Consider the following 15,666-nt stretch of genomic DNA (forward strand, 5'->3'; position numbering starts at 1 on the left):
AGTCACAGGCTACGTCAAAATTGACTTCCTCCACAAGCACTATTGTAATAAGGATTTTCATGATACTACAAATGCAGTGTATTCTACCACTTCTCCTTCCAAGTCTCATATTCTCCACACTTCCCACTTTAGTATGCCTGGTCATTAGCTTATCTTTGTGAAGTGGCTATCACAGTCTTGGCCCCTGACCTTGGTATTTCTCAGAATCTATTGAGATATTATATTCAAATTTCAGTTTATATAGAGGGAAGGCAGAAATGCTCGTGGTTGGCTGATCTGCCTTGTATGCAATTAGTTGTTTAGCCAGGATTTGGTCTGAGGGCTTTCTGACTCCAGAATCTAGCTCTTTAACCATCAATTACATCAATTAAACTCCTCTCCTGTTACAGTGCAACCACTCCCACAGAAGCCTACAGAATGCCTGGTCTGTCTGACACCCAATTTAACCTGTTTCTGTAGCTCTTAATGCTCAAAGTTCAAAACTGCTGCATTCTGGTAAGGCTAGTCCCTGGTCTCTGGAGAGCCAGAGCATGCATGTCCCCTCTACAGCCTGGATCCACTAACTTGCAGAGCTAGCAGGGCAGAGAATGGCTTAGTATTCTCAGACATGTACAGAGGGGCAGAGAGACTGACCAGAGAAACACCATAGCAATAAAAGAATACACGGGGAAGGAATGGAAGGCAATGATTTATGGAGCACCTCAGGGCCAAAAATCGCAGGGAAGCGTCTTTGGGGAGGGGAGGAGGGTCTCTGAGTCCTCAGAAGCAGTTCCCAGGCCAGAGTCTAGCCTTATCTTTAGAGATGAGTGGGTGGCCAGGCACAGCAGATATGGGCGACTGACTTCCACCCACCATTGTGTATACGTGGCACAAATTTCATAGGCTGCCTGCCTTGGGTACCACTTCCCAGGTTTACGGTGATGAAAGGGAGGCCGATTCCTGCATGGTGGTCTTTTAGGGACCTGTGTGGGCATTAGTGAGCCTTGAACATCAGAATATTAAGAAACGGCAAGTTTGCAAGGCACACTCATTTTTTTCCTTCCTTGGATTTTCCTCTCCCTATGAGCCAAGTCAGATACATGATTTCGAAGTAATCACCCTCTCTATGCCCTGCCAGCGCCCAGCACCGAGCTGGGGAGCCTTCCTATAACACCTGGCAGAGCCATCCGCAGCTGTGCACGCGCTGAGTAGGAGGCGGCTCCAAAGTGACGCGGCCAGCCGCCTCCTCCCCTTTAAGGCGGGACTCGAAAGGGGGTGGCCAAGGAAGTCCCACAGCCCTCTGGGACGCTCCCGGCTCACTGCTTCAGGGCTGCTCTCCTAGTGCTCGGGACAGGACCCAAGACTGCAACCGTGAATCTCGCGCAGGTGAGGGGCGCGCACCACCAACCTCTGGTCATCAGGACGCAGCCTCAGACAGGTGAGGACGATGTCTGGGTTACCTGGCCGTGCGGGAAGGCAGAGTTGCTGGGTCGTGGACTGCTGGACATTAGGGCTGAACGACGGTTCTGAATAAAAGTAGGGAGTTACAGACTCTGGGGGCACCAGATGGGATTAAGCGGGGTTTCTAGCCAGTGGTTTCAGGGATCACAAGGTTTCTTGTGGCCCAGAGGCGGATGCGGGGTGCCGGAGAACGCACGATGAGAGGGCAATCTGTCAGCATTTCTTGGCATTTAAAGGTCATGGATTCGGTCTTCCCAGAGTGCAGTGGAGTTAGTTTCCCCATTGGTACCAGAATCAGGATTCTTTGCAGAAGTCAGTCCTTCACTCGGATGGGCTTTGATGGACTCGGGTCATGAAGATGTGACCACTCATTTTTTTTTTTTTTTTTTTTTTTTTTTTTTTTCTGACATTTGCTCAGTTAGGGACTGAGTCTTAGAATAAGCACAGGTCATAAGATCTCAGTGACATAAAATAAATAAGAAGCAAAGGGGGCAGTGGTGTGAATTTGAGAGATTATTTCTGCAGTTAGTTCCTTATCACTGTTAAATAGTACTCTGATGGCTTTCAGATTGGATTTCCACAGGATGAGTTTTCTCTGTTCTGCATGCCCTTGTTTTGCAGTGTGAGTATACCAGCAGCACCTGGATGCTGACCCCCTGTGTGCTTTGGAAGTGACAAGCCCTGGGCACTTAAGGTGCCAAAGACCTTCTCCAAGAACCCTGGGACTTTAGAACACCCATTTCTTGGAGCATACAGAATTCAGTCACCACTATTGTAGGATGTCTCTGAACAATGATACCGTTAACACTCAGACTTTGTTTGGGTCAGCAGCAATTCAATTAAACAAATATTGTACACCTGTTAGTGGTAAGCTTCTGCAAGACCAGTCTGATGGGCTATTTGGCAGCACAGGTGTTGAGACAAAGGGGGATTTTGGAGCACTAGCTCCTTACAAGTGAGTGTGTAGAACAGCCCAGGGCTACACTATGCTTGTCCTCAGTACTGGCATCTCTAACCACAGGTAACAAGTATGATTTAGGAAGAATGTGAATCTTTGAAAATTGTCTTTAGCTATAGTGAAAAGAATGAAGAAAACCATCATTAAAATAAAGTTAAGCATCAACTGTTATAGGCAAGTCTAGGCACTTTATGCATAATAGATATTAATCCCCCATATAGATAAGAAACTGAGGCAGAGAGCAAGTCAGTAATTTGTATGAAAGGGTTGAGCTAGAAATGGAACATGGAAATATCTGAGTGCTATTGTGATAGCCCATGAGATCACATAATGTAAATCTGGAAGATTTATCAGAAATTAGAAGTGGGCTGTCTTGAATAAAGTGAGCATTGCTTTCATTGTGATTGTCTTGGTAAGCTTTGACATACCTGGGACAAGAAAATGGACAGCTTTTTTTTTTTTTGGTTCTTTTGAGACAGGGTCTCCCTGTAACCCCAGCTGGCCTGGGACTCTTTATGTAGACCAGGCTGGCCTTGAACTCACAGACATTTGCCTGTCTGTGTCTCCAGAGTACTGGGATTAAAGGCATGTGCCACCATGCCCAGAACAATTTTTTTTTAAAGATTTTTTTATAGTTTTAAATTATGTGAATGTGTGGGTGGCCATCTCTGTGTGGGCATGTGCACCTGAGTATAGGTGCTGAGGAGGCCAGAAGAAGGCATTGGACCCCCAGAGCTGGAGTTATAGGTTGTTGTAAACCGTGTACCATGGGTACTTGGGAACTAGATTTAAGTCCTTTGCAAGAGGAGCAAGTACCCAACCACTGAGTCATTTCTCCAGCCCTGACAGCTCTTACTGTTAAAAAGAAAAGTTTATCATGTGTCTTTGGTATATTTTAAAGGGCCTAATATATCCAAGTGGGGCCCATTCCTAAAACTTTACGTGTATTCTTTCTGTGTTGTTCTTGAAGAAAGAACTAATTTTCTTGATATCAATTCTTTAATATTTCTGTTTAATTTCTTAGTCAGAAGTCAATAAAGGTCATTATTGCTCCCTAGAAAGGTCTTTGTGTTTATATATGATTCTATGCTCATATATGAACAGATATCTAACAGTAAAAGACTATATCCATCCTTCTTTCAATCTATCTCAAAAATATCTCAGTGGGCAGATTTGGTAAGGTAACTTTTGAATTTTGAATAAATGATTCATGATATCTCTACTGAAAACTTCTCAAATTGTGTGTGTTAGAGAAGTGTTCCTCTAATTCTACTCTATAGAACTGAGAAGTTGGCATATTTCCTATCAGAACACTTACTTTCTTAAAACTTTTCCTGTAATTGTAGTAACAAATATAAACATCAAAGGTCTTTACATTTAAATTATTTGGGGATATATCTATTAACTGCTGGGCAAGGGCTTTTGGCTGTGTGGGAAGGATCAGGTAGGATATTCTGACTGTATCATTCTTGATACAAGTTTATTTTCTCTATTTGGCAGTAAGATTGACAAGTTACCCTGCACTACTTTTTATGTGCCTTTAAAATCTGCTGTAGGGGATGTTTTAGACTTGCACTTCACCTGGTTAAGGTGGTCCAAAGACAGGGGAGGACTAGATGATGAATTGGAAAAATGCCCAGAAAATCCAAAGCTCTTCAAAGAAGAGTGTGCATGGGGATAGATACAGATTTTAGGTATCCTGAATGGCAAAAAATCCTTTTGAAGAAAATCAATAAAAAATTGGGGCATAAAAGTGAATATTCATTTGAAATGAGGATGAAATAGATAAGACCTTGTGGGGATTTTCTTTCTGCTGCAATTTTATTGGGTAATTTTTCAGAAATGTTTGTAGAGAAGTGCTTCCTGTTTGCAGCCTGGCTTCCCCTCTCCTGAGACTACTTAGCTTCTATCAGTTGCGTGACCCCATGGGGGCCCTGTCTTGTAAGAGGCCCAAGACTGAAGCGCCTGAACTTGCAGTGGGTGAGAAGCAGCTTTGTGGCTGAAGGCCATGAATTCCCCAAACCAGTGGTGAAGAGACGGCTGAGCAGGGGTGGAAAGAGCTCTGGCTGGTCAGGGACTCTTGGCAATCATGTCCAACGAACAGCTCAGACATGATCTCTAAGACTTTCCAGGGATCTTTCTCATTGACTCTCCATCAGTCATCATTTACTAAGGGTTTTCTTTGTCTTAAAGTGAGCTAAAAGCCTTATTTCTAGGTACTTGACACTCCTAGAAAGGGTTTCTTTGATCACAGTGCAGTACAGAGGGTATCTGGATAGAGGAGCTATGGAAGCCCTTGTATGGCTTCTGATGAATGAGCTGTTTGGAATTGTTGCAGGAGTTACTGAGATGGAGTGAAGGAAGGGTGTTGGAGTTGGACAGAGGACTACAGGATGCCCCAAAGGACTGGAGCTACTTGTTGCCCTCACTGATGTAGCCACGTCCTTTAGTTTCTTATGATGTCCTTTCAGAGCAGATCCCTGAGATCAACTTGCTGCACATGCCTGTTCTCAGGTTCCACCCTGGTCCCTGATATCAGCAGCCCTTCATCTAGCATAGACGTCTTCCTAAAAGCACCCAGCAGATGATTCTGGGGGAATGTTAAAGTTTGAAAACAACCCCTTATACTTTTTAAGAAAACAGGCAAGAAAGAGAATCCCTTGTGCAGATTAAGGGACAGTGTGGACGCTAATGCCAATGCTGATATATTAATATTATAATGTAGTCTGAGCATCTACGACTTGGGTATTGGAAATTCAAAGGATCCCAGATCTGAAACTTTTGAGTATTAATGTGACACTTCAAGGAGAAAATATCGTACTATCAAACTTTGCCTCATGTCTAAAAATATTAAAACATTGTATGAAATTTCCTTCCAGCTAGGTGCAAGTGAAAAATAAGTGATGTACAGACTTAGGTCTTATCACTAAGATATCTTACTGTGTATATGTACATATTATAATATTTGTATCTGAGAAAATATAAAACTCCAAAGTCTTCTGACCCCAATCATTTTAGATAAGTGATATACCACACATAATAATTTGAACTGGTATTGTTAATGTGTATTGTGTACTTATGTGGTGCCATGAATTATGTTAAAAATATTGCCATTTAGACAGGTGTGTAGTGATGCATACCTTTAATCTCAGCACTTAGGGGGCAGAAGCAGAGAGGCAGGTTGGAACTTTGTGACCTTGCAACCAATCTGGTGTACATAGTGAATTGTAGGCCAGCCAGGACTACATAGTGACTCTCTCTCTCTCTCTCTCTCTCTCTCTCTCTCTCTCTCTTTCTCCATATATATATGGATATCCTTTTCTGAGAGACATGGTCTCCCTATAGCCTCAGTTAGCCCGGAACTCTCCATGCAAACCAGGTTGGCCTCAATCTCACAGAGATCTCCCTGCCTCTACCTCTCTAGTGCTGGGATTAAAGGCATGTGCCACCTTGCCTGATATATATCACCTTTTAATAGCAAGTCTAACCCCAAAATGAGACATGAGTCATGATGCAAATATAAGAAAATAGCAATAAAGCAAAAGGATATTGTTTCTGATCAAACAAAAGTGTGGAAAGTAGCTCAAGAAGAGTTCAAGCCCTGACAGTCTTGTTCCAGTGCTTTCCTTCTCATCCTGCCTGGGACAGTTTCCTTAGATGCCACTGTCTTGTGCTGGCATTAGGGAACAAGTCTAGAAGGCAGGCACAAAAGGGGGTGCACATTTTTAAAACCAATATGTCATTTCATGGCTATCTCAGATTCCCATATTGGGAAAGAAATAGGAGTCTTTATCACTCATTCTTAGAGCAGACCTTAAAGCTTGAGTGTGTTGGTTACTTTTCTTGTCAGGGTGAGAAAATACCTGAAAGCAGCAACTTAAGGGGGGAAAGATTTATTTTGGCTCCTGGTTGGTGAGGGTGCAGTGTATCCTGGGCAGGAAGGCATGATGGCAGGAGTGTAAGCAGGTGGTTACATAATCTCAGCAGTCAGGAAGCAGAGAGCTTAGCTGGAACTGGAGTCAGATATAACTCATAAGACCTACCTGCCCAGCAACCCATTTCCTCCAGGTAGGCCCCTCCTCCTCAGTATTACATAGTCCCCTACAATAATACCAACAGCTGGAGACAAGGTGCCTAAACACATGAGTCCATGGGGAATATGTCACACTTAAACCACAAAAAGAATGGCCACTGTTGCACAGTGGGAGAGAGGCCATTCCTGTAGCCTTATTATGCCCTGGTTGGATGTCTCCAGTGGGGTTTCTGGGGAGTAATTGTGGGGGGAGACTTTCTTTAGGAACACTAAGATTTTATCTGGATATGTACTGGGGTAAAACCCAGGGCCTCCTGGATGAGAGACAAATGTATTACTGCTGAGCTATACCCCTGGCATAGAATATTAGAATTTCCTTCGAAAACCAAACTTTCTCCCCATCCAGACCATAGAAGACTTGAAGGTAATGTATTCACCCATTGTGTGTTCAAAGACATCCAGAAGAGCTGTGCCTTGAGTTTTCACAGCAGTTGATTTTTGTTTTATTTTCCTGAAAAGTAAACATTCACAATTCTGTACATTTTCTCTCGAAATAGCCTCATACTATCAGGCTGCACAAGTAAGTACATATGCTTATATGTGGGAATATATAGAAAAGTCTGTCCTTGTGCTCGAACTTCAGGTTACTGCCTTCGTGTTTCCTCCAGCTACAATAATCGAGTTTATGATGGACAGTAGAATCCAGTGCTGACTGGCTCAGCTGCTTCATCTATGCATTTCTGTTTGCACGTGGTCACTCACTGCTTGCCTGAGTGTTGGCCAACCAAGGAGATAAGGAGTGACAAAGACTGACACCAGCCCTCTAGATCAGTGAAGAGGCACTGGCTCTGCAGTGCTGAGGGAAGCAGAGAGACTTTCATTGCGGCAATGAGTCAGCGGGAAAGGACTTGTGATATTGTCATTCAGGGTGTTTGACTATTTGCCTTGGCACAAGACTGGAGAAAGTATGGACGGATTTAAGAGAAAAGTAGATTTACGAAGGTGGTCGGGTAGATGGAAGTAATGGATAGAAGGGAGAAGTTGGCTTCAGGATGGGGTTTGTGTTAGTAGCAGAAGTCAGTTTGGGAGGAAGAAAATGATGAATTTCATGGACTCTGTATTTGCAATGACCAGAGGACCGCAAAGTGGAGGACTGGGGTGGTCATCTAGACACTTTAAGGATTTGAAGTCTAGGAATTGGATAATGTAGAGACTTGAAAGAATAGGTCTTAAGTTCATAGTAGAATAATTGACTAATTATCATTTGATTGAATAATGCAGTTGCTATGAAAACTGAGTTAACTGTCTGAACATAATCTACGACTAAATGATAGAGTGGATGAGCTAGAAGCAGGTTGCAGAGGAAATTTGGACATTCCTCCCTCTGGCTAGGAAGGATGTCAAAAGATTCCACTTCCTTTGAAGTTAGTGTAGAAGAGGTTTACTCCTGCCCTTTCTGTAGAGGGAAAATGTCTCCACTCGCTTTAACCTTTAATGTGTTCCAAAACCTGAGACATGGCTGGGGAGGAGATATTTTTGTGGAAAAGACAACAAGAGCTGACTGAAGCAGTGACGTGGACCAGGGTTATTGAAGGCTGGGTTTCTGAATTTGACCCCATAAAATGTTCACATAGTAACATGTTATCGCATGTCTCTTAATGACATTTTCTATTATGAAATCCTCACTTTTCACTTATGTATATCATGCATCTCATAAAATAATCATATAATCATGTGTGTGACAGTTTCAACAGTGATGCTGCTGCTGATACATGCTAGGACAACTTGTTGAAGCAGAATATATAGGGTGTCTTCGGCACTCAGAGTTATGTAGAAGGCTATTTGGAAACATACTGAAATGTTCCTGAAATAATTATTTGTTCTTTCCCAAAATTATTCTGTGACCTAAGTCAGAGCTTACTATGTCCTAAGCTTACTGTGTACTAGAGTTTTTTTTTTATGTCTGAAGTAAATAGGTCGCCATCCCCTTAGAAATAGCAGCTTAGATGGGTAGGGGTCGGGGGGACTGTGACTTGTGAGTGTAATTAAAGTGCTGTTCTGGATAAGGAGCAGGTGCTATGGAAGCTAGTGGTATAGAGCAGACTCCTGGAAGAGCTGCTGGCCATAGTAGGAAGCAGCCAGGAGGGGCGGTAGACAAAGACCTCCAGGGACAGGTGCATGAACAAGGAGGAAGCTTACAAAGCACATTGGATGGATGCCTTTGAGGAACTTCAAGCCTTAGCTGGTCAGGTGAAGTGTTGTTAAAGAGTCAGCAAATGAATGGGAATATTCATGAGAGATCTGTGAACTAATGACAAGACCTAAGAGAAGAATATTAAGTAAATATGTGCGGCTAAGGTTATATTTTGAGAAGTGCTGTGAATAGTTCTGCAGATCCAAGATCAATAGAGGGAATAATGAGAAAAAAACAAAAAACCAAACAAAAAAACAACTTCCCGAAAGAGCAGCAACCAAATCCCACAAAACCCTTTAAATCAAAATCAACAATGGCACCAACAATCTAATGATTATGTAATACTTTGTTTGGAGTGGTGCATAAGTCTATTTTTAACATTTTAAAATATGCTGGGGTTTTACTCTGAGACCCATTTTTGTATCAGAAATGAACATTATATTTCTTGAACCACAATAACCAATATTATACTATAATAGCTTTGCTTAATATAGAAGATATATATCTACTGATGTAAATAAATTATCTAAGCTTCCTAAATGATATTCTGGGCATTACCTTTGGAGTCAGCTATTCAACCCTTTTTTGCTGTCCCATGGCAAGCAATGGCCCAGAGGGAATGCTGGTTTTTCTCACTAGCCTCACAACAGTTCATGCCAGAGTATTGGACAGAATGTGTCTGTAGCTCTCTGTCTACATGCCTGTCAATCTGCACTTGAATGTCTCTTGCCTAAACTTGCCCCATGATGACCTTGCTCCACACCCCACAGAGCCTTTCCTTCTATATGGCTGGCTGCCTCCCCTCCCTGTCTTATTGTTTCTCTGGTATGTTTGTTGTATGATTTCTTCCCACATAGTTGAATGTTTTGAATTGTATAGAAATCCTTGGCAGAATCACATTCAGCATTTTTGGCTTGTCTGAACAGGTAGAATTCTCTGCCACTTCTTTTCCATCTTTTAAGACTCAGATGAGCTGGCAGAGACATGGCAGAATATAAAGGAAGTTTCTCAGGAAGTTTTCTTTGTTAATATTTAATAAGACATGGGAGAGTCATGGAGGTATATTATGAATTGTCTTTAGGTAACATGAAATTTTAATATGTGAATCAAAAAAAGTTTTAACAAGTATGTGTCACCCAAGTAATTAATGAGGATTGGCATATTTGGTTGCTTCATTAACTACTTCCTCTCCAACATTATCCTTAAGTCAGTTTCCAACTTTATTATGATAAACACATTATAATACTTCAGTATTATACTGAGTAGTTTTTGTGTTCCATTGTCAATACATGCATTTTTAAAATTTTCACTTTGTGGAAGAAGTTACTTGGTTCTTATAGATTATAGGACACACAGAGTCAGCTGATATATATTGCATCCCATGAACTCATCCTCCAGTGTTGCTTAACTTCTACTTGAAGTATTTTCTTAGTTATTCTAATCATTGTAGGGCCCCTACTCAATAGGAGTCACCCTCTTTTGACTAAAGAGAAAACTCATTTGTACAAGTTATTGATACAAGGCCATCAAGTTGTTTGACGTTCAGGCCAAAGTCTCTCTCTCTCTCTCTCTCTCTCTCTCTCTCTCTTTTTAACCTTTTCCTCCATCATTCTATTTCAAATTATTTCCACTTCAGTCATGTCATTGTGTTCTGCACCTAGTGAAGCACATGACCCACAAGACTAATCATAAGACTTCTGGGTCAGCAAGACTCATTCCAACTAAGATCCCAGGGGTTCTGCTTGCTGGATTTTGAAGAGGCTGGTCCAGGTTCAATGCCAAGGTGCAGTCTTTCAAAGCATCAGAGAGGATGCTGAAATACTACATCGATGGAACCCTTTGCAATCCTGCTGACCGTGTATAGATGAGGTTGTGTTGTTTTGATTACACACACAACACACTATGAGTAAACACACACACATACACACACACACACACACACACACACACACACAATATTTAGAGTAGTTTCTTGCCAGATTGTAAGTACCTGAAGCTTGATACACTTCAGTGTTCTCTGTCCTTCATGTGACCCATATGATTCTGTAAACCCACGGTTGTTCAAATCGATTGTGGAAGGAAGCAAGCTGCCTCTTAGACTCTTGTTGAATTCCTGAATGTTCATATGAAATCACCATCACTCTGGTTTTCTGTTAAGTGATGTAAGTTTTTAAATATGAACAGATGTTGGCATTTCACAACTCTGTTACTATTCCTGCAGTGCCATTGATTAGATCTAGGTGCTTCCTTTGCTTATTGTTTATGGGTTAGCATGAGTTCATCTATCAAATGCTGTCTTTTCAGGATCCACAGTACACAGATGTAGCTAGTGTTTTCCTGTTATGTCTCCCTAGGACAATCTTTTCCTTTTAGTTTCTGACAGTCTAATTCCTTAGAACATACCAGTAGATGCTGTAGCTAACAGAGTTTAGTGGGAAGTGAGATGTAACTAAAACTCCTGCACCCTGCAGTCTCGAATCCCATGCATATCCCCATGTGCCTTTTAGAAGGGCACAGTCTGTGGTTTATATTCATTCCGGTAAGATGCCAAGTCATTTAAGATGTGTTATGAAGGGCCAGGGAGATGTTTCTGTGTGTAAAGTGCTTGCTGTTTAAGCATGAGTATCTGAGTTTCGTCCCCAACACCCATGTAAAATCTGGGTGTGATGGCGTGTTTCTGTAACACCAGTACTGGGGAGGCAGAGACTGACAAGCCCTGGAAGGAAGCTGGCCAGCCAGTCTAGATCAAATGATGAATTTCTGGTTCAGTGAGAGACCGACCCTCTCTCAGAAACCAAGGTGGAGAGCAATAGAGAAGGCTACCCCACATCCACGTCTGGTCTTCATAGACATTCATGAGCAAGTACACCTGTGCTTACTTGCACACATACACACATATACCACACATACTCAGATAACAGTAAAAATAGAAAAAAAAATGTATGAGTGATACTTTGATAGCTTAGTTAGCCTATGTTTTGCCAAGTAGTGATTCCGAATGGCTTGTTTGTGAAAATTTAGAGATTTTCCTAGTTTGCAGTGATAACCTGGATGTGCCCAGTCAGAAAGCCAGCCCCTGCCTAGCCAACGATCTTGTTTGTGGCTATGGATGAACACTGACTGACTCAGTGCTTATAAAGCATTTGGGGTTACTGTTGCTTTCTTAATTGCATGACAAAGCATGTTTTGAAACAGTACACAGCCCTTTACAAGCACGTCTTTATACCCATTAATAGCATATGAATATATATATTTCTTTTTTTGAAATGAGCACTATAAAATTTGTAGTAGTCCCTTAAGATCTAGTTTAGGCTGAGTAATTGTTCATATGTACTTCTGTGTGTAAGAGCTATTTCCTAAGGCATACCTTTCAAATAAATATGAGTAGAGTTAAATTTTGGATGGTGAGGTATCAGGTGTTTTTGTTGTCATTAAAGTATCATTTTAAAAGCTTGTATTTGAACATGAGGGTAGTAAGAACACTGGATTTGTTTAACATTTTGATGTAATTTTTTTACTTAAAAATTTTATTGAGAATTTCATACATGCATATTAGGTGTTTTGATCAAATCCATGCCCACTCCCTCCCCTCCGCCTCCTCCCATATCGCCCCATCACTTTTCTGACAACTTCATGTGCTCTTTTTTTCTTTTTTTATGGGTTTTTTTGCTACTCTAACATTCCTCCCTCTGAAGAGGTAACCTAAAGTCGTTTAGGGATTAGATAAAAGCTTTTGAGATTTTTAGCCTTTGGAACAAAACATGTTGCTGAGAGGCCGAAAGACGTTTTGACTTTTAGCCAAGATACTTTTCTTTGGGGTCTTTTTACCCTAACTGCCTACCCAATTCCTACCTCCTATTCTTATCATACCATCCTCTGAAGAGGTTACCCAAATTGCTGATAGGGAATCAGGACGTAATTTTTTAAAATGTTTAACGAGAGATTCTAGTGTCTTCTCTGAGGTCAGGAAAACTTGTACTACAATGTTTGGGGAATGAAGCAAACAAAGGGTTCTGGGTTTTCCTTCAGTTCAACAAGTCTTCTAATTAGGACCTTCTGAGGGAGGCATGGGGCCAGGCTAGTTAAGAAACTTTGCATGCTTTAGGGAAGGATACAGTGGAGCAGTCACCTCCTAGGACATCAGGTGATGGAGAGTGGGCAACAAGGCAGCATCATGATCAAGAATGCAAAGCTGTATGACTGGGCCTGGCTTTTGTCTGACCGGTGTATTGACTTTGTGACCCTGGAAAAGTGGCTTACATTTTCTGTGCTTCTGCTTACTGACCAGTGAAATGAGAATATGACAGTATCCCTACAGAGCTTAATCCCAACACCTGAGGTACCATTTGCTCACCTCCAGGGGCAGCTGCAGCTGTTCTTTCCCATGCTCATGGCGGGGAGAGTTGATTTTAGCTTTAATGAACTAGAAAGTATCATGTCGATTTACCATAATAGACCTTAGTAATATCTTCCTATTTGAAAGTCACTTACATATTATATCTGAGTGGGAAGATTTCTTTGGATGTTGCTTAATCACCCCAGGCCTTTTCCTAGTGGATCTTCTGAAATACATCGCAAAACACACAGAATGAGGTTCTTTTGGGAGTTATCAGTCAAAGCTGTTACCTGAGTGTCATCTTCCCCGAGCTGGCAGTGCACTGGTGGAGCCAGCGTGGTGGGGAAAAGCAATGAGATCTTTCTGAAAGATGGGTGGTTATAGCACAAGAGTAGTTAGTGTTCTCCCCCCTCTCCTTTGGGAGATACTGCTGTAGCAGGGGGCCATGGGAAGAACTGCGGTCCTGAAGAGGACTGACTACAAGTGCAAAACACACAGAATGAAGTTCTTTTGGGAGTTATCAGTCAAAGCTGTTACCTGAGTGTCATCTTCCCCGAGCTGGCAGGGCACTGGTGGAGCCAGCGTGGTGGGGAAAAGCAATGAGATCTTTCTGAAAAATGGGTGGTTATAGCACAAGAGTAGTTAGTGTTCTCCCCCCTCTCCTTTGGGAGATACTGCTGTAGCAGGGGGCCATGGGAAGAACTGCGGTCCTGAAGAGGACTGACTACAAGTATGGCTGCTTAGAGTAGCCACTTTGGTTATTATGAGACAAAATGTAACATGATCATGGCAAATGTCAGTTGAATTCATCACTGCTAGATTGAGAAATTTGTCAAATGGACCGTGCATTATACAGGCAAAGGAAATACTCAACAATTCATAATTTAGAAACCTTGGAGTGCCTGCATGCATTTGTACACTGTTCATAAGAACCAGTTTGTAGCCATTTTCCTCTGTTGATTTGTAAAAGGATGGGGAGAAAAAGTGCATGTCAGTTCCATGAATGAGCTTCTCTGAATTCTTGCTTGTTGCCTTTCTTGGGCCTGACATTGTGGATCTTTGGGCATCCCTTTTATTGAAGTCCAAAATGTCAATGGGAGGAGAGTAGGTCATGTATGCATGCAGATTTTTCCATCATGCTCAGTTCTAGGAACCTTCAATTCTTGGCTGGGAGTTTCTGTGATCAGCTATGTACGTCTCACTCTGTTGTGGAGGTCAAGGACTTCATTGCTAATTTGTTGACTCCAAGTTTGTAATGGAGGTAAGAACAGGTGTTCTATTGTTAAATGATTCAGAAAAAGGTGATGAGACACATACAGCAGGTAAAACACACTCCACTTTTACCAATGTTACTCTTAACCATAGTTCCTCCTGGCCATCTAATGAGGCTGAGGGAGGGCTGATGATCATTACTGATTTGATACTCTGCAACCTGTGCACCAAGCTACCCATACCCCTTATCATAGGGCAATAAATGCTTTCTATAGCATATGTTTTTTTTTTTTTTAAAGACTTAGTGGTTATGATACCTTTTAGGTTGATGGAATACACTGGTCTCTGGGCAGGTTTGATTTCTGGTAAATATTCCATTATGATACTACTAAATGTAATTGCTATTTGAAGGCACCTACCCAACCATCCTTCTGCACACCTGTCTTTCTGCCCATCTGTCCATTCATCCATTTGAAGCTTAACTGCGATGGAAGAGGTATTTATGTGTACTAAGTAAATACATTTCCTCCCCTACTTCCCCCAGGTTCATACATTATTGGGTTTGGAGGTGAAATGGCAGACTAAGTAAATAAACTACATGGTAATTTTGGATCATCAGGATATGATGGATGTCAGGCATGGCAAGAGAGATTATTGAGCAGTGGTGCTGCTTCATAAGGTTAGGCCTGGGGTTTGACCCAGGGTAGGGCACTCTAAGGAGATAGAGCTTGCTCTGAGACCTCAGAGAGCCCATGTTTGAATGATCAGTGGGCAGAACATATTATACAACAGCACTGAACAAACAAAACGGAATCCCTTGATCTTCACTTCAAATGTTTGGACCCGTGTTTTTCTTGTTCTGGAGCACAGCATTTGACTTCACCTGGGCTTGACAGGACTGGACCTTCTCAACATGACAGGTATCTTGCAGACACAGATTTCACCAAGAGTCAGTGGAGCCTTCTTCCCTGCTAGAACTAAAGCCAATTGAACTTTGTGCCGACTGGGAGTTCCATCCCTCTTTACTCTGCAGTGACACGGACTGAATAGGTCAGCCCAGAGCTATGGTTGGGCTTTCTTTGATTTAACTTCTTGCCTAAAACATGTATTGCCATTTGTGGTGGTTTTTAGCACCATATAAAGGCTGCGCTGTCTTGTCAGCCTCGAGCTGTCAAAGTTCTGACCACTTACATGAAGACACCTGCTGGAAATGAGAGCTTCCTCTACTTTCGGTTTGAACCTTGTCAGTTATGGAGTCATTTATAGCCATTCTCTATTATTAATGAAGTTTGAATTGTACTGTGTATTTATGGAAAATGAATTCAAGGAGAGATGAAGCTCTTTAAAGAGAAAGTGTCTGAATCAAGGACCCTTGAGGCTCTGCCATCAGTGGAAACTCTAGTGGTGTCAATCTTTCCATAGTGGCAGGAAAATTCTCTGTATTTCTTAACTCTGACTATAGAACAGTAAAGTTTAGTTTCTTCAGAATAGGA

General features: G+C 41.9%; 1 protein-coding gene across 1 annotated transcript in view; it reads left to right on the forward strand.

The window, feature by feature from the left end:
• The first annotated feature begins 1,268 nt into the window (after positions 1 to 1,268).
• Positions 1,269 to 15,666, forward strand: part of Mctp2 (multiple C2 and transmembrane domain containing 2) — a 235,108-nt gene continuing 220,710 nt past the window's right edge. Inside the window, exon 1 of the mRNA XM_008852341.3 lies at positions 1,269 to 1,417. The gene's annotated coding sequence lies outside the window, so the exon portion shown is untranslated. The remainder of the gene's footprint in view (positions 1,418 to 15,666) is intronic.

The sequence above is a fragment of the Nannospalax galili genome, unplaced genomic scaffold, assembly GCF_000622305.1.
Source record: "Nannospalax galili isolate Female #2095 unplaced genomic scaffold, S.galili_v1.0 scaffold63, whole genome shotgun sequence".
NCBI classification, from domain to species: domain Eukaryota; kingdom Metazoa; phylum Chordata; class Mammalia; order Rodentia; family Spalacidae; genus Nannospalax; species Nannospalax galili.